Source organism: Protopterus annectens, chromosome 5.part0 (genome assembly GCF_019279795.1).
Source record: "Protopterus annectens isolate FY-2018-M chromosome 5.part0, PAN1.0, whole genome shotgun sequence".
Lineage (NCBI taxonomy): Eukaryota > Metazoa > Chordata > Ceratodontiformes > Protopteridae > Protopterus > Protopterus annectens.
In genome coordinates this window covers 1,140,020,371-1,140,040,149 of record NC_056735.1, presented here as the reverse complement: position 1 = coordinate 1,140,040,149, position 19,779 = coordinate 1,140,020,371, and the positions used below count along the sequence as shown (strand labels likewise).

General features: G+C 38.4%; 1 protein-coding gene across 2 annotated transcripts in view; it reads right to left on the bottom strand.

Moving 5' to 3' along the window:
- The window catches only part of MRPS9 (mitochondrial ribosomal protein S9), a 1,235,001-nt gene that overhangs the window by 900,922 nt on the left and 314,300 nt on the right, over positions 1-19,779 (bottom strand). The gene's annotated exons all lie outside the window — the stretch shown is intronic.

Below are 19,779 nucleotides of genomic sequence, written 5' to 3'. Positions count from 1 at the left end.
GTACGGAAGAGGTAATCAGGGACCTAGGGACCCAGGTTGACAGTAACCTCTCATTTGACACTCACAATGCCAAAGTGGTTAGGAAGACCTTCTATATTGCCCACCTTATCATGAAGGGTTTCACATCTAGATCAAGAGAGGTCATTGTGCCCCTATACTCTTCTCTTATCAGGCCAATGATTGAGTACAATGCCCCATTTGGGATGTATCTCACCCGACACCTGCAGCAGTTGGAAAGACCCCAAAAGTTCCTCACCAAGAGGATAAAGGGTCTTAAACATGCCATATGCTGCCCGACTGAAAAAACTCCAGCTCTATTCAGTTGCATACCGCCTACTCAGAGGTGATCTGTGCCTGACGTACAAGGCCATGTCCAATCCTGAATTAATGGACATGCTCCACCTCAGAAAATCCAAATCCATCAGAGCCACGAGAACAAGTGACTTAAACCTCAACACAGAAATAAATAGAACGTGCTGGAGGGACAGATTCATAACCCAGAGGCTCCCTACACTCTGGAACAGAATACCAGTCCATGTTAGGCAGAGCCCCTCACTGACTCTATTCAAGAGAAATCTCGACGAGTGGATGGGAGATCATAGGTTTACCCCGGGGGTCATCTCTGTGTCACTACTAGACAGAGGCATAGTAAACTAAACCCTAAAAGGGCATAGTATTCTCATCCTAAGGGGTGGTGTAAGCCACATACACTCTGGCTACGCTTACAAATGCCCTAGGGCAGATAGCCTAGTACGAACCTATGAACCTATGAACAAATTATAAAGACTAGACAAAACACAGACAGAAACCTATGATACTTCAGAAATAGGACCATTTAATTTTGTTAAATGGGCAGTTTGCAGTATGCATTACAGGTAAATTATATCCTTTAGAAGACTAATATCAACCCTATTAAATTATATATACATATATATATATATATATATATATATATATATATATATATATATATATATATAGATATATATATATTGCATATTATATATTAGAATCAACCCTAATAAAACTAAACTTATGAGCTTTCACCCATCTAACATTACGAACCTCCCAGCTAACGTTTATATCACTGCCAGTAATACTAGGATTTTCCCAGATTCCCCAAACAAAACTATTATGCACCATAATTGACAACAGACTAAAATTTGACATGCACATTTCTAATGCAATCAAAAAGGTTCAGAAGAAAATGGGAGCATTGTACAGAAACAAAAAGATCTTAAGACACTGCAAGAATAGCCAAAGCTAGAACCCACCTTCTCTCCTTACTCTTATATGCATCCCCCATACTTACCAACCTCAAAATGTCAGAACTAAGTACATTAGAATCATGTTACAATAAGATTGCCAAATTTGCAACAGATTCCACACATTCAACCCATCACTGTCAATGCCTAAAAAATCTTTCTTGGTTGGAACTACCTCATGTTACTATAACCAATTAATAATGGCTCACAAAATAATGCACAATCCTGACAATGTACCTTCCCTAAACAATCTTATACAACCCTACTCTAACATTCGTGGTCTTCGGTCATCTAACAAAGACTTACTCCAAGTAACCTAAGTATCCAATACAGCTGGCAACGCTCTTTACTCTAACTCTGTTTCTAAAAATTGGAGTACCCTTCCACATAATATGAGATCCATAACATAATAAATCTTAATCATTTCAAAATAGCTCTCAAAAGATACTTACTTGAATCTTGGCTTTGCACATGTAACACTCCAGGTTAATTATTAACTTAGCATTACTTATGCAATTTGGCTGTACCGTACTAACTCTGTTAACATATCCCTTCTAACAACAATACTTCTCTATAAGTAGTTACATTCCTAGTTGCAACTCTCATCACGGAAGTATTACTAACTATGCACTACTTTGCCTAAGTGATTCTCCCTACTTAATTTCCTAACTAATTTTATGTTCCTCCACATATACAAGTTCAACCATATATCCGTTTATATTCAAGTGTTTAAAGTCTTGTTCCATTTGGTACTATGTATATATTTTTGTTTTTACATTTTTATCCTGTAAATGCATTAACACTCAATTTTTTTGTGTATAATTTCTATTACTTGATGTGATGATTTTGTATGTAAGCTTAGGCTGGAGCTTTTCTCCCTGGGCCTCTGCTGAAAATGGGCGCTGTCCCAGTCGGACCATCCCGGTAAACAAATGTAAAATAAATAAATTAATAAAACATTATTTCACTTCACATTTTTTCTTTTATGACAACGCCCATAACTGAAAATTTTGGGGTAAGGAATACCCCCCCTCGCTTTTTAATGTGTGCGCCTCAACAGTGATGATTTTTCATATGCTAACTGTGGTTAGCAAACGTCTGAGAGGTGGCAGCAGCATTTCAATATGAACTAATTGCAGTGGTTATAAACACGTCAACGGGTACATAAACATTAACTCTGTATAACACAGTAGCACACTCGAATACAAACGAGGACAAATTTCAGGTGGTTTGGAATTTAAGTCTTTAGCTACAGTCTAAAGCTAAAGCCAAAGTAATAGTTTTAGGTATCTGTGTCTGACAATAGTTGAGTGTTCACTGCATCTTACTAAGGGCATATGGAAGGCTACAGTACAATAGAAATGCTAAATCTTCAAGGTTGTTAAGACTGTACAATCTGTCAAAAATGTACACTTGTAGGTTTGTATATATACACATGACAAGGGAAATGCAGCTTTTTAGGCAAGATTAGTCCTGTAAGTTTGTCTGAATATATATCATATGTACGACGAACAGTCCCGCACAATGTTCCTATTGTATTTTTTCATGCATCTTTGATGTTTTGCTTCTTTGAAATGTAAGGGTTAAGCCAAGTTCTTCCAAAACATGTTTATAAAACACAGCACTGTATCTTCAAGTTGCTTTAATTGTTGATAACAACCTTTGCCATAAAGCCAGCCTTTGTCTCTTGTGTCCTTTAATGTGCTTCCTGAAGTTTTTCTAATTGATTTGCTGTGCCCATTGCATTTGATACATCATTTTTCACAATATTTCATGATTTGTACTCACGTCTAATGAATAGAGTCGTTAGGACAGGCATGTCGAAACACAACTGACAGCTAACATTAGGTGCCAGATGCAGTTTAGAATGCTGTGTAGAAGTGCAGAGAACAGTTTAAATAAATTAGCACCTGTACATTAGTCTCACTTGCTGGTAATTTATAAGCGAATCAGTAGAGATGACATTTAGGTAAGTCATTGATCAAGTTAACAGCTGCATGCCCACTGCCCAGCTGGGATAGCTAATTAATAGAGATAGCATTCCTGACCCTCTGCATTTCCCATGTTGATTCCACAGTCACATCTCATTCTGTGACACAAACACAGGGACTCACTGGTACACACTTCTTGTAGCTCTGTAAACTGTTTAGGGCTTCTGTTAAACTTCACAGTAATTTTATCTCTATTTTTGAAGTCAGAGCCTTAACTGTGTGATGAAGATTAAGTCATCACATCAGTTCAAATATTGCCTTGCTCACAGGAATGTATTTTTTGGACTTTCATACCACTACTGTTTTCACATAGATTAGGGCTGAGAATTAAAACAGGAAAACAATCACAAAGCAGAGCTACTTCTTGGGTTTCTTGACTTAAATGTTTACTATAAGCATCTTGTACGTTTTACAAGACACACACAATAAAAATGCATCTCGCAGCTGTCATACACATTTAAGTTAACATCCTATTTTTCTAGACGCAGGTCAGTAAAATGACAACTTAATTTGAATAAGTTTTGCTGACAGCACTTTCAGCACACCTTGGAGTACATATTTTGCAGGACAGAAAGCCCCCACTTACACACCCTCATGTAAGGAGACACCCCCAAATTTAAAAATACCTACTCAGAGGTTTCATAACACTGGAGAAAAGGTGAATTATCCACCATCTCTGAAAGTGCTGTCACAAAAACATGTTCATTGAAATCATACACCAAAATGCTATCTACAGTCTCCTATTTTTCTCTCATCTTATGAACATCCATGGGTAAAACCAAGACATCAGAATACCACCAGAAATGTGGAAACAAAATCCTGAATACATCAACTATTTCTTTAAAAAGAATACGCCTGCAAAATACCATACCAATAAAATAATCAACCAGGCAAACAAGGTAAAAAAGTGGTAAAGGAATCCATGTTCTACTGGTATACAACAGTTCTGTTGCAATGTTGAGAAAAAAATCTTCAGTATACCTTTATACACTACCAGACTGTTAAACTCCAAGCCATTAAGTGATATGGACTGGAAATGCAGGACCCACACTAGTACCTTTGTATGAACACTGCAATAAAATCATGTGCAAGCTGAACATAGAATTAGAATTTGACAACTTCACAGCAACCAAGCTAGCCACAGAGAATAAAATGAAGTACACCACACCACAACACAACTGCATCTTATCTCTTCTGTTAGAGAGGTATAAGAGATGCACATATATAGAGAGAAAAAAGCCTTTCTATATAATCATATGCTGCTATCACAGCAGCATAAGCCACCTCCATTCATTATGGCTACATCTTATCCAAAAAACTCTGCCAAGCATGATTCCATTTTTCTATCAATGTTTTCACACTTTAAACAACTTCTTGAACCAAATATTTTAGCATATTCTTGCATCTGTAAATATGTATAAGTTTTAGTATATCCTTTTATCTGTAAATATGTTTTGGGCATTTCTTATGGGATTCTATTCACCCAGGCTGTATCTACAAATGGACCATTAAGATCAGTGCACTACCCTGGTAAATAAATATAAATAAATCACTAAAATATGAGTGTAGAACATTAAGCAAGCAATAATGTCTGATAGGGTGAGGGTGTGTGTTAATGTGCAATTAATAATAGTCCAGGGGTGTTATGAGGCCCAACGCTGCAGGATGAGGGCCTCTACACCCATGGAAGGGTGTTAATTACACATTAACACACCCTGTCGGACATTATTGCACTTGGAGAATGGGCTCTCTGTAAAACTGTTGTGTTTTACTTATTTAATTTATTTTAAGTACCATTTTTTTAATATATTTTGGATGTAAAACATTTCCTCCTTCTAATGTTTCAACCTTGCTGTAGTATGTGTTGGTGTTGGAGGAAGCATTTACATCCAAAATATAACACTTTAAAAATGCCCAGGTATTTACTTTTTTTTTTTTTTTTTGTTCCTTAAACTAGATACTTTTTTTTTTTTAAAAAGTCAACGACTTTTATTAACCGTTAGATTCGGTAAAACGTATTTAAAAGTTCGGTGTTAATGAAGAGTCAAAAGCCATGCTATCCTGCACAAAAGTTCAACTATAATTCAAATCAATTCTCACTGATTTGGCAGAAAACCAAAATTTTTATGAGGAACATACCAAAGATATGCTGTGAAAATCTGGACAGTTCACAGGTATGCCAAGAGGTTTTACAGACCTCCAAACTGCTGCTGCCATGGATCACTCTCACTCTGTCTTTTCTTACACGCATTCACTCTCACTCACAGATATACACACAAAGAAACACACTGTTATTTTAAGTTTCTTTTTTTTCAATTTCTCCAAGTCTTTTGGATATGACCAATGTATGCTAAAATCATTTTAACTTGTTTGTAGCCATATATCCACCTACAGCCTCCCTAATATATTCATATTTTTCACTATTTAGACACCAGGCTGCCCAGTTCCTCTGTTTTCTTTTTATTCATTTGTTAAGCATGTTTAATATATTAGGTTTACTGGCTTATCTTAACAGAGCAGTTTGTGTAAACATCCGTGATGACTGATGCATACTGTTTTCACACCGAAGTTGAAGCTTGTATATCTGCTACCCCAGCAATGCAGCCAGTAATGGCATAAATAAGCACTTTCTTTTAAAGTTTTTCTAAAAATGAAAGCATTTCTTGTGAAGGATAATACACAATGTGCACAAGATAAGGTTGCATTCGTGTTTTAATGAATCTATCCAACTTTATTTTTCACTGCAATAAAATTCTCATGTTCGTATCACACCACCAGTTCAGCATAGTCTATGCCAGTTGACACAAACAAAGATAAATTCCAAGCGAAAATACAGTCATCATTTTTTTTTCTTTTTACACTCGCTAAACAGCAGAAGGGCTGCTTAGTGAGTGTAAAAATAATGGCGGCCATTCCGATTTCTTAGTTCAAGCTCCACGGCGGCTTGACATGCTGCTGTGAAGCAGTGGACACGCTTTGCAGTGGGTATTACTTGTACACTGAACATTCTCCAGCAGGGTATTATTCTCCAATGAGGGTGCTGATGTACAATGTACCCGTTCTCTAATGATATTTATTCCATGGCCACTGCACAACCCTTATAAACAGAAGTATCCATGCATACATAAATACATGCATGCATACAAACAAATATTTTAAGTAACGGCAATAAGGCTGTTCTAGCCTAACAATATACCAAAACAGCTGTTCCTATAATGAGTGTCCAGGCTGTTTCTTAAACTGGTGCTTTCTTTAATGTAATTTGGTAATCTTTTCAATCCATCAGCTACACTCTCAGAGAACCAATTAGTACACTTCTCATTCTTATAGAATCTTTTTTAAATTTCTCCAAATCTTTCGGGTTTCTAATACCATGACGGGAATGGAGCCCATTCCCAAGTCAAAGTTCATAAAATTAGTATTGTTTCAGTCTTTGATGTCAGCCAGAAGTGCTCTTCGCAGCACCCCAATGTGTCCAGTAATGACTCTTCCTGCAATTCGTACGGATTTACATGTATTGGTAACATACCTAAATACGACTGTAGATTTTTTTTGCTCCTACTACTATTGGAACTGTCTAAGTGAACCAATGTGTATGTAGCCCACTATCTTGGCCTGCCAATATTAACCTTTCATCTTTTGGGTTGAATTCGCCTCTCCTTAAGCATTTGTGTGTTCAATCCTAATCAACGTGACGTTTTTCCTGGAGTTTTCTATACTTGCAACTATATTTTTGCTTTTTCCACATTTCGTGCTTTCTCATCTGATCTTTCACCTTATATTCTTTCTTTTGCTGTTTGGCACATTCAGTTGCTGCCTGACTTTTATCTAATTCTAGTTTAATTTCCATTCCCGCTTGACGCAGACATGCTTCTGCTAGACTTAGAAGGGAAGTCATCTTAGATTAATTTTCCTCATGTTTCAAAATTTTCACAATGTTTGGGTCTTGTGAAGTCATCAGATATGTATGCAAGTCCCACGACAGATATATAATGTAATCAATTTAAAGGAGGCCCACACCTCCTTCGGAACAGAGAATATATGATCTTGGTATGCACCGAATTTTATAAATCATTTTATGAGCATGAAGCATACTTCTTGTTTTCCTGTCTAATCTATCCAACACCTTTGGAGCCAGTCAATCACTCCAAAACTGTAAGTTAGGACAGGAAGAGTAAATTGGTTTATAACTTGAATTTTGTTCCTAGATGTCAACGCTGTTTTCAAGATCAAGTCTAAAATATTCTGTTTTATTCACATTTGTTGATGTTATATTGTTAATTCATCATCACTTCCCAAATATTTATACACTCCCTCTTGCTCAAGTTCTTTTATATCACATTCTTGTTCCAAACTGATGTTTTCTTTGGTGCTGCAGTTTTCCTGCCTTAAAAGTTGCTTTTGCACATTTATCAAGACCAAATGACATTCTTATATCATCTGAAAAAGTTTTGACTACTTGCAGTTGTGCTTTCAGTTCCTCGTCTGATGAGCTATACAGTTTTAAATTGTTGACAAACAGAAGATGAGAATTCTTTACACTTTGTTGCTTTGGGAGCCAAATTATAGCCATGACCTAATCCGTTAAGGAAACAGCTTAATGTGTTAAGGACAAGGCAAAAGAGCAACAGTGACAGAGTCACCCTGGAATATCCCCCCCTCTGGATTTTTATCCCTGGAATAATAATTTGTCCTTTATCATGTCTTAACTGCAAAGTGGTTTGCCATTGTTTCATGGTCGCTGTGATGTAATTTATCAGTGTAGGGTGCATCTTGTACATTTTTAAGCACTTTTATCCACGAATGTGGGATATTGTCAAATGCTTTTTTGTAGTCAATCCATGCCATAAAAGATTATTTCCCTTTTTACAGTTCTCCACTATGACTTTAACAACAAATCTTTGTTACATTTGACTTTCTTTTATTGCCCTTTTGTTCTATTGCCGTAACTGAGTTTTCTTCTGAATGACTAAACTCTGTAGGCATCAATGCCAGTGTACAGTTTATGCATCATCGGAAGGCAAGTTATTAAGCTATAATTTTTAGGGCAGCTTGTAGGTTCACTCTTAAGTAGAAGCATTGTTTTGCCTGTTGTTAACCAGGTTAGTGTCTGTTCGGGGTGGGAATACAAATAGTTCTTAGTCATGGCTAAATCTTCATGCAAAGATGTTAATACTTTTAACCAGAAGTTAGGTACTGCACCTGGGCCTGGAGTTTTCCAATTAGAGTCTTTTCTTAACTTTGTTTCAATTTCTTTGGCTGTTCCTTTACCCCATTTCATATCCTGCCCCTTTGAACTTCTTAAACTTTCTTTTTACTACTTCTATCCATTTAGCATCTTTGCTATTTTCCACAGGATCTTCATATATATATTCTCCAAAATGTACTTATTACTTCTTTTTGGTGCTCTTTCAGTTCCCTTTACCTTGTTTCCCAATTCTATATAAAACTTTTTTGGGTCCTCAATAAACTGCTTATTTTCTACTTTTCCTTTATATTTATTTGTGTATCTTCTAAGTTTTTCTGCCTGTGCTGATATGTTTAGTTTATTATTTGCGATAGTGCATGATAAATCCGGATCCATTATAATATGTGCATTGCTTTTATCAGGTCCATCTTTCGGAGTATTTTTGTTAACCTGTTTCCTCTTCTACAGTCTTCTAACAGTGACACTTCTTGTCTTAATTGCTTTATTGTTTTCTCTATTCGATAACTCCATGATGGTATTCGATTTCTCCCCTTCCTTTCCCTTACAACCCTGTGTTCTTGTGGTAGAATTTTATCAATTAATTTAGCTGCACAGTAATATATCTTGTTTACTTCTGTTATATTGCATGGATATCTATGGACAGTCCTAATTACTGTGTTCAACTGTTTTATCAAACTTAACTTTTTGGGTTTTATTGACCTTTTGCAGTCTATTTCTTTCATTGATCTTAATGTGCCTATTTCTATTAAAAATCAAGCAACTCTTCTTCTCTTAGCTCATTTTCTTCTAAACTGAGGGCACATTTTTGTTCTCCATTTCCTGTAGGTAGTTCCATAGCATCTTCCCATGGCATATTCTCTTCAATTTCATCCTGTGTCATCCGTTGCTCTGTCACATGGGAACTCACTGGCCTATCACTCCTCACCACTGACTACAAAAATTGCCACAGTTTCCTGTCCCTTCCTTTGCTGTCCAGATTCAAGTGAACATTTATACTGGCTTCCTTTGAAAGGCTCCAAAATATCTTCACATGGCAACTGGCCTGTTGCTTCCCATTCCACTGGTTTCTCCTTAATTTGGATGCCCACTGCTCTATCCTGCTGTGGTGTTTTCCAAGTTAGATTTTCTACACTGAATCCTTCACTTCTCAGGTACTACATAACCTCAGTTTCTATTTCTTTAACTTACCCATTACTTATCTTCTTTTCTTCTTTCCATGTCTGAATTCCTTGGCCTGTATTTCTCTTCAAATATCTTTGGTGCTGCTCTTTTCAAATTTATTAGTTTTGCTTTTTCTTTGCATAAACATTACACCATATTAAATGTCTTTTTCTTTCCCATGTCCACATTTCTTTTTCAGATGTCTCCTGATCTTCCGGTTTCGACTTACTTTGGGGACTTTTCATAATGCTGTGATGTAATGTGGGTTAGACCTTCTACACCAAAGCCTTCATTTCGCAGGCATTCCATAACTTCAACTTCTACTTTACTAATTTTCTTTTCTATATTCCCTCTAACACTTTTTTATTTTGAAATTTTCCATTTCAGTGCAATGGGAAGCAACAGGTCAGTTGCCATGTGTTATCTCCTTTTTTTTTTTTTTTAGACTTGTAAACTCTTGTGACTACTGCATGTGTTTTTAAATTACCATGGTATTCTATGTTATGTTAAATTGTTTGTACCATTTAGAGCTTTTCTCCCCGGGCCTCTGCTGAAAAAGAGCTTTAGCTCAGTCGGACACTCTGGGTCAACAAATGTAAAATAAATAAATATCTGGATGCCTTTGCCTACATTTCTTTTTGAATATCTTTGGGGCTGCCTTTTTTGTATCGATTAATTTGGCATTCAACTTTGCATAAATATTGCACCGTATCAAATCTCTCTCTGTCCCATATCCATATTTTTTTTTGTACTTTTCAAAAATGTCTAGGTTTTGTTGTTTATATTTCCGCACTTCCACAGATGCTTCTTTTCCCAAACAGATCAAAATTCCTTTATCTATATAATGTTTTTCACAAATCTTTTGAATTTATGAACACAAAATTTTAATTGAAACTTCTGACAGTAAAGTAGCATTAAAAACTTACTTCTTACATAACCTCAAATGCCAATGCAAATCAAATAACCCACCATAAAACCTTCACTAGTTATTTCTAACCCAGTTCCCATAGTTCAAAATAACTTTTACCCTGACAGCAACACAGCCCCACTACTGTCTATAACTGTTTGGCAAGAACTGCCATTTTTTCATGCAATGGCAAAAAGAAACAACTCAAGCTTTGTCCTATACTACCAACTATTATCTAAGTTTATATGTTCGGATATATACTGATAAGTTTTATACCATTTATTCTACTTTTATAATTTTTTTTTAATTTTTGCATATATCTGCTTTAAAAATGTTTTTTGTCAAGTGTCTATATTTTTATTTGACTGTATTAATTGTGGAGCTTTTCTCCCCGGACCTCCAGTGAAAATGGGTTCCTGACACAGTGGACTTTTCTGGTCAACAAATGTCAATAAATAAATAAATAAATATTTTTTTCTTGTGGAAGTATTTTTCTTTCCTCTAATTTCTCTCAATCTTTTTGTATATCTTGTGTCTGGAAATTCTGAGCTTTTTCCATAATAGTAACAATACACAATTTATTTTTTATCCTCAATAGATGATTGCAAATTAGGAGCTGTCATTGAATATCACACTGATAAATGTTCTCCAGGAGGGGCTGACACGGACAAACAACTGGTGTCATAGCCATGGGCTAAAACTAAATGCCAAGAAATGCATAATAGTATCCTTTGGGAAGTCATCCATCCCTGGTAACTATCATATTGACAACATACCCCTTAGAGATGACCCAGTAGTCAGTGACTTAGGGACACACATGGATAGTATTCTAGCCTTTGATAATCATGTGTCTACAGTGGTGAGGCAGTCATTCTACATTGTGCAACTTATAAACAAAGGTATGGCATCCAAGTCCACGGAAGTAAATGTTCCACTGTATTCAGCATTTATCAGCCCTATCATTGAGTACAATGCCCCCTTTGGCATGTACCTAGCCAGGCATATCCAACAACTGGAACACCCACAAGAGATTCCTCACTAAAAGAATACAGGGCGTAAGTAATATATCCTACGCAGACCGCCTCACGGCCCTATCCCTGTATTCTGTCTCCTACTGGCTTTTGAGAGGAGATCTATGCCTGGCATACAGGGCACTGTCAGACCCGACTATGATGGACTTCCTGCATACCCACAAAACAAACAGTACCAGAATTACCTGTTCTTAAGACTTAAACCTTGCCTGTGATATAAATACATACCTCTCTCTATAGCAGGTCTTATCCTAGAGACTACTCAGTTTATGGAACAGGCTCCCCCCATCCATGTGAAGCAGAGTTCCTCCCTAACCCAATTCAAGTGCAACTTGGACAACTGGACTGGAAACCAGAAATTCATCCCTGGTTTGGCACCCATGTCTCTAATGCAAACAGGTAACCTATAAATGGTTCATCTCCCAGGCCCATGCTTACACTCATCAAGGGTATCAGAACTTGTCAGAGATTTGGGATGCATGGCTAGGCTTAAAAAAGCCCTTGTGGTTATTAGTCTAGTAAACACATATGAATCTAATAGTCCACTCTATCGTCTTTGGCCTATCACTTTGTGATTTTTGTGGACTACTAATTCATTCTACAACAGGGGGGCCATCCTCCCCCTGGGCCTGGCCCCACTGTAGAAATGTTTCTGTATTTTGAGGATTCCACACAGTCATTTTTCCAGTCTTGACACTAGTGTGCCTACTAGGACTGGGTATTTTGTTATCCTGCGTCTTGTGTACCCAGCTATCCTTTTAAAATTTTTGACCTACTTCTGTCCATGATATATACTTTATAAAATACAGTCTATGTATCAGAGTCATCTTGGTGAGATTTTGGGGAAAACGGGATCCACCTCGTGAAAGTACTCACCAAGACTTGAGGATGAATTCAGTTTCAGCAATACTACTTTCCTTTGCTTGCTGACTTATCTCTCCATTCAGACCTTATTAGAATTCTTCTACATAGGCTGTCTGATGATTCAATACTATTTTTTGAAAACCTCAAACATTCCCAGAGGTAGCTGTCTATAAATGCCCTATATACCCGAATAAGGTCTCTCTCCTTTATCTATATGAGAGACTGCACAAGTTCAGACCTTTTAGTCTTTCATAATAATTTAAATTTTCACATCCATGGATGCCCTTGGTATATTTCTGCTGTACTCTTTCCTGTTTACTCAGGTTTGTTTTCTTATAAGATTTCCATACTGTTATTCCATGCTCAAATTTGGGTCTAATGTACTTTAACAATGACTTCATCATTTCTGATTTCCTAGACTTTATAAATCTTTTTATACAACCTATAGTTCTAGAACTATCATTAACCAATTAGTTGATATGATTAAAAAAACTCAAAGCTGCATCTGCCCACATACCCAGGTCCTTGTATGAATCTACAGTTTCAATCACTATGTGCTGTATTAATTACTCATAGGTGTTTACTGCGCTACTGACCCAAAAGTCTTTGTAAGCATAGCCGTGTATACCCAATGTAATACTAGAGAAACCCAATATAAAGGATCTTGCCTAAACTCAAGATCTTGGTTAGCAATGACTGCCCACATCTAGGAGGGTCACAGATGAAATCCCCGGCAGGACTTAACAGTTTCCCATCCAGTCATATTAGCCTATTCCACAGGAGTGGCAACCTCAGAGGCATTTATGTTGCAGGCCAGGTTAAGGTCCCTAAAGTGGGTGACCCTTGTTCCATTTGACTTGCAGATGTGCAGCGTTTCCATTAGGTTTGGATCAGAGATTGTTCTGTAGACCAGGCACAAGTTTCCTCTAAGTAGTCTGTGTACTACTGAGTACAGTGACAGTGACTTCAGTCTGTCAATGTATGACATGTGCTGGAGACGATGAATTTTCTGGTTAGAAATCTCTGAGGTCTCTCAAGTTGTTGCAAGTGCCTGGTAAGGTACATAAAGGGAGCACTGTATTGAATTTTTGGCCTGATGATGGTCGAGTACAGGGGTGTTATGAGACTTCTTTCATTCTTGAGGCAATGCCTTTGCTAATGAGGTGTATGACACATAATGCCTTCCTTACCACAGTAGACACATGGTGGTCAAAGTTTAGGCTACAGTCAACTTGCATTCCCAAGTCTCTCACTACTGAGTTGTTACTTAGGGTATTATTATTTATATGACAGTCTTGCAGGGATATCGTTTTTAGCAAAGGCAATAATAATACATTTTTCTGCATAGAGTTCGAGTCCATGGCTTTGGCACCAATCACTGGTTTGTGTAAATCCCTCTTGCAGTATATTAACATCGTTTGGTGATTCAATGATTGCACCTAATTTGCAGCAGTCAGCAAACTTAGCCACAGCCCCTCTGTTTTAGCATGAACTTCTGAGAAGTACATTCCAAACACTAGGGGGCCCAATACTGACCTCTGTGGAACCCCAGTGATGACAAGTCTGCTGGTTGAGGTAAAGTCCCCAACTCTGACTGAGTGTGATCTGTTGATGAGCCAGTTAGCAACCCACCTGAAGACATAACGGTTAATATTCAACTGGGAGAGTTTATCAATGATGCCTGAATGCGTGACTGTGTCAAGGGCCTTGCCTAAGTCAAGGCAGTCTGTATGCACAAATCTGCCTTCATCTATGGCTATGGTGACATTTTCTAAGAAGTCTACCAGGTTAAACAGGCATGACCTGCCTTTGACAAAACCAAACTGTGTCAAGTCAAGGTTTTGGATATCATCTATCACCTCATTATAAGATCCATGAGGACTCCTTCCATGACCTTACAGATAAGGCTGGTTAAGCTTATATGTCTGTAGTTCCCAGGGTCTACTGCTGTACCCCCTTTATGAATGGGGTGACTGTTGCTCTTTTCCATTCAGCAGGGACAAAACCAGTACTCCGGCTGTGGTTGAGTTTGTGACAATGTGAGATATTGCCAGCTATGGCAGGAGAAGTAGGATAGTGGATATGTAACATATACCAGCACAGCTAGTTGGAATTTTGTTAAGTATTATATGTCATTTGCATATCAAACTGATTTCTACAGATCTTTGTGTTGAAAATGTATTTGTAAAGTTCATTGTGTTAAAAATGTATCAACAGTGGGTCCTGCTGGACAGAGGAAGAAATGCACATATATTATTGTAACTGTTGAAATGTATATATTGTAACAGAGGATACTGGCAGAGAAGAGGTTAATCTCAGTCCACCTGACTTTGAAAAATAGTAAGAAATTAAATTACTTAAGGCCATAAAGATTGTATCTTACAATTCTCAATGCAACCAGAGACAAAACGTCTGTACTAGAAACTTCCTGCATTGTCACTGGGGTGAACTAATTGTTACTCTAGAAGGGTGGAGGTTTGAAATTGTTTTATGACTTCTAGGAGCTGCAGCAGATCTTAGCAAGTGTGTGTGTGTGTGTGTGTGTGTGTGTGTGTGTGTGTGTGTGTGTGTGTGTGTGTGTGTGTGTGTGTGTGTTACTGACACCCTGGTGGTAAATCCTGACAGCTTTTAGCCAAGGGTGGAGCATGGGAACCACATGTCAGATGACCAGACATATATGATGTAATTCTGTAATTCATCACTAAAAAGAATGTTTAATAATAGATGATACTGAAGTCTCAGGGCACTCTGGTTTTGTAACCTGACAAAGAAAGATCTCTCACCTACTTCATCTTGCCTTGCTCTAGTAAGTAACCAGGAAATAATAATTCTTTAGATCAGTCAGGAAAATATAGTGAGATTAGCTAAGTACCATTTTTCTTTATCTGTGTGAATCTATTCATCTGTGTTACTTTAATATTTCCTGTGACAAACTCTGGTGTTTACTGTAAATACATATTTAGTATTTTCACATTCTTTTATTATTTATTATTAAATATATTTAAACTTTTCATTGTGGCTGGTCCTTTAGAGAATATTTTAACCTTTGAGAGTACTTGAATCTAAAATCGGTGACACTGTGGCCACTCCTGAAAGCCTGGCTGTTTGGTCAACATTACCATTTGTATTAATATTAATTTCACTCAGTATAATTGGGTACCCTTGCAAGAGCCTTAGGTAGCTGGCTTTGTAGTGGCTGGTGGCAGTGATAACTATCGTGTAGTCTGGGCAGAAGAGGGCATAGCTAGTAAATCTGTGACATCTTTTCCCAGGGGTGTGTGTGTGTGTGTGTGTGTGTGTGTGTGTGTGTGTGTGTGTGTGTGTGTGTGTGTGTGTGTGTGTGTGTGTGTGTGTGTGTGTGTCAGCTACCTGGAGCAGGAGCACAAAGCACTGGTTTCAGAGACACCTGGCTGAGATCTCAGCTCTATAGCTGTGTCAGTGGGGAGTCTCACTGGAGACCTGGATGGAGACAGAGAAACCCAGATCCTGCACAGAGTGCTCTGTGTGATCTTAATGGAAATTGATGAAGAGAGCTATGTCAGAAATACTGGGTGTTACCATTTTTATTCAAAGTGAATGCCCCTCCCCAGCACCAGTAGTGAGGATTCAGGCTGCTTGATTACTGGCCCAGAGCTGGGACTTCAGAGACAGCACGTAATGGAGTTGCTGACTCATGTTTTAGACCATATAAAACACAACCTGGGATGCCATGCAGTCCCACATAGACTGTGTTTTTGGCCTTGGAGACCATTAATGACTTGTCTTTGGAGATCCAAGGTGGGGGAGATGTAGAGGGAATGCTTGGAGGGGACAGGGGGTGAAATGTTCTCCAAACCTGTCAAATAATAGGTTAGCAATTTTCGCAGTATCAACAACAACAGGGTGTGTGACGCCATCCACAGCTAGTTCAGCACACATCTGGGTCCTAACCTTTTAGGTGACAGATAGAGCTGAAGAATGCCTTATGGTTATCCTTAGCTACTGTTGCTAATTTTTTTTTTTAAGTTGCCCTTAGAGGATTTTACAAGTTGACTTATTTATTTGTTCAAGCAGAAGGTGGTATTCTTCCAGTGCTAGGACCTCTCTTTTCTAGCCAGCAACTTCTTCCTCTTGTTGCATAACTTAGTAATGCTATAGGTCCACAAGGGAGGCTTGTTTTTTTCTTGAGGATTTAATTTTGATCCTATCAGGCACAGCTGTGTCAATACATATACATTTGTATAAGTGCTTGTACAGGGCATTTGTGTATACCTTAGTATAGTTGTTAATACCATCTGTGGGAACAGGAGCTTGGAAAATATTTATGCCACCCCTTAGGAGGGTATAATTAACTTTGGTGACATTTTTTAGCCTGATTTCACCTAAGAGGGGTTCAGGTATTATAGCTACTTCAAATATGACCGATTTGCGATCAGATTTAAACAGTCAGGGTCTTTGTGGTGGTACAACAGTCACCCATGTTGGTGAGGACCAGGTCAAGAACATTTGAGCCATTTGTTCCAGGGCATTAGTATTAAAATCCAGGAACCTTTGTGTGAGCAAGATGGCCCTCATACAAGTTTCCCAGTCAATGGAGGGATAGTTAAAATCGCCCATGACCAGAGTGCTTGATTGTAATTTGATTGACTCAAGTAGGTCCAAATAAATAGTGTGAGTACCTTGGTTCACTGAAGGAGGCCTATAGCCAACAATGACCTGAAAATGGGGGGTCTTAGCCACAGCTGAACTTGGAGCAACTCCATGGAGTTTTCCTGTATAACCAGTCTACAGGTGTATTTATCTTTGATCAAGATAGATACTCCTCTTCCTTTGGTTCTCTCATGTTCATTTTGTGGTCTGAAAGTGTGGAAGGCATTGTAGCCTTGCAAGACCAAGGTAATCTATGCACCCTGAACCAACTGTCTGTGACTGCACAGATGTCAACATCCTCCAGGGAGAGAGAGTGCTTCCAGAGAGTGCAGTTTATAATTTAAACCCCTAGGGTTTAGTAGCATAACCTTTAATTTATTTGAGAGTGATATTTTCATGTTGGAATTTTGTTCTTGAGACCTTGGCTAAAAAAGACACTATAGGGGAGGCAAGTGCCTTAGCCAATAACCGAATACCTAGAGGTGACAGGTGAAGACCATCTCTGGAAATGCAGCGTGGTCTATCAACCATGTCATCCCAGGCTGACAGGAATTGGATCCCCTTAAAACGACACCAGCAACTAAGCCAATTGCTGAAGTCAATCATTTTTTGTTTATATTGTGGTATCATTCTTGGTGAGGGTAGAATGCTGCTCAAGGCTAGGAACATACCTGCCTGGCACACATTCATGGAGCTCAATCATGCCTCTCTTCATACAGTCCAGTATGGTATATTTCCAGTCATTCAAACTAACATTAACTATGATGGAGTCATAACAGTACTTGTTGTTGACAGACTTGAGTGCATGTGCGATTTGACGGATCCTGGCACCCGACAGAAAGCCGATCATAACCTTGTCCAGCTTGGTGAGTGGGACATCTGTGTGCTTCACAGTGGAGTTTCCTATGACTAAAAAAAATGGTTTAAATGTGCTTTCACTTAGGGGCTTCTTTGGTGAGACACTGGTGCTTGTGTTTTTGTGTATATTGAGTGCTGTAGGTGCTGTATTAGGTGTAGCATGTTTCTGTTTAGAAGGTCTCTGGTGTTTACCATAGGTTTCTGGTGAGTATTTCCATGTATGATGGTTTATGTGGTGAGTGCATGGTTTGCATAAGAGGTGTAGTATGCAACCTGACAACCTGCTCAGTGTTATTATTCTGTGTGCGAGACAGCAAGGATTCCAGATTCTTAGCATAGATGCTTCTCTCACAAATTGTACTTTGGGGATTTAGGAGTAGAGGGTTGTCAGTGTACATGAGGCAGTTGCTACACTGCCTCAGGATATCCATGTCAATCAAGCTGGTAGGAGAAATGGAGGGAAACTGGCCATCCATAATGCTAGGTTAAATCCTGTTTTCACAGATGGGAGAGAAAATGGAGGGGTGTGGTACAACTGGGTGCTCTAAATGAGGTCTATACTAATGGGGTGCTCTATAAAGGGTCTATAGCAGCAGGGGTTCTCTAAATGGTATGAGACTATTGTAGATTTGATAGTTTTGGGACTGTTTTAAGGGGGGCAAAAGTGCCGCTGAGGTGCTCTCTGAGCAGTTAAGTGCAATTTAAGGACTTCTCTGCTGGATCACGGGCAGCTACTAAGGGAAAATTTATCCACTGAAAGTTTTGCATTGATAACAGACAATGGTTACTCCCCACTGCATGGTAGTGAGCGATGGTGCATGGAGGTGCACTATGCGTAAACAGCAGAATACACCAGAGCAGTGGCCTTGTGTGTAAAGTGAGCACCTTAATCATTATACCAATCCCCAAACCCCACATTTCCCAAATCTCATACGCTTAGTTTTTGAGGTATTTATAAGCATATTACTATCCTATCCGCGGTGGTGGTGCTGCAGTAGTGTTGTCGCCTCACAGCAAGATGTTGTCCCGTTCGATTCTCAGCCAGAGCGTCTTCTGTGGAAACATGCGTGAATGGGCGTACCTTTGTTGAAGGTTGTGCGTTAGGGCCGGCAACTCAGCACGTAAAAATCAACTGCCAATTATTAGCGACCGGAGTTCCGCTGTGGCGACCCCTAATTGGGAAAAGCCAAAAGACACAACAGACACAACAACATAAGCATATTATTATCCTGTGTCCAAATGGTCAATTTAGTCAAGTTCTTTTGCAGACATGCCCTATCTATACCACATGCAATCACTTTACCAAATTTAAAGTAATCTGCATACAGACTGTAGAGCACTTGTGATGAAAAAGATAAATCTGAAAGATACAATCTAAACTGGTTTGGGCCTGGGATAGAGCACTGTGGGACACCCAGACTATAATCTTGAATTTCACTTGTCTAATTGCTGTACGATACTTGCCATGTCCTATTTGTAAGCCATGCAGCTATCCATATCCTATCAAGAGTAAATCAATACCTAGTTGTTCCAATTTATTGATCAGTGTTTTGTGTATAACCTTACCAAATGTTGAAGTTATAGAAATCAATTACATCACAGCTACAGTTTTAATTGATAGCTGTCAATATATGCTATAGAACTTCATGTTACAGGTGGTCATACCCATTTTCAGCATATGCATGCTGATATACGACTTCAAGTCCCAACCTAATTCTGACAATTTATGCAGTAGGACTTTCTCCATAATCTTCCAAAACATGAAAGTAAACTCATGGATCTGCATGTCTCTGGGGTTGTCCTACTTCCCTTTTCCTTTCCTTAAGGGCATGTTTAACAAGTGCACGTTTCCAATCATGAAGAA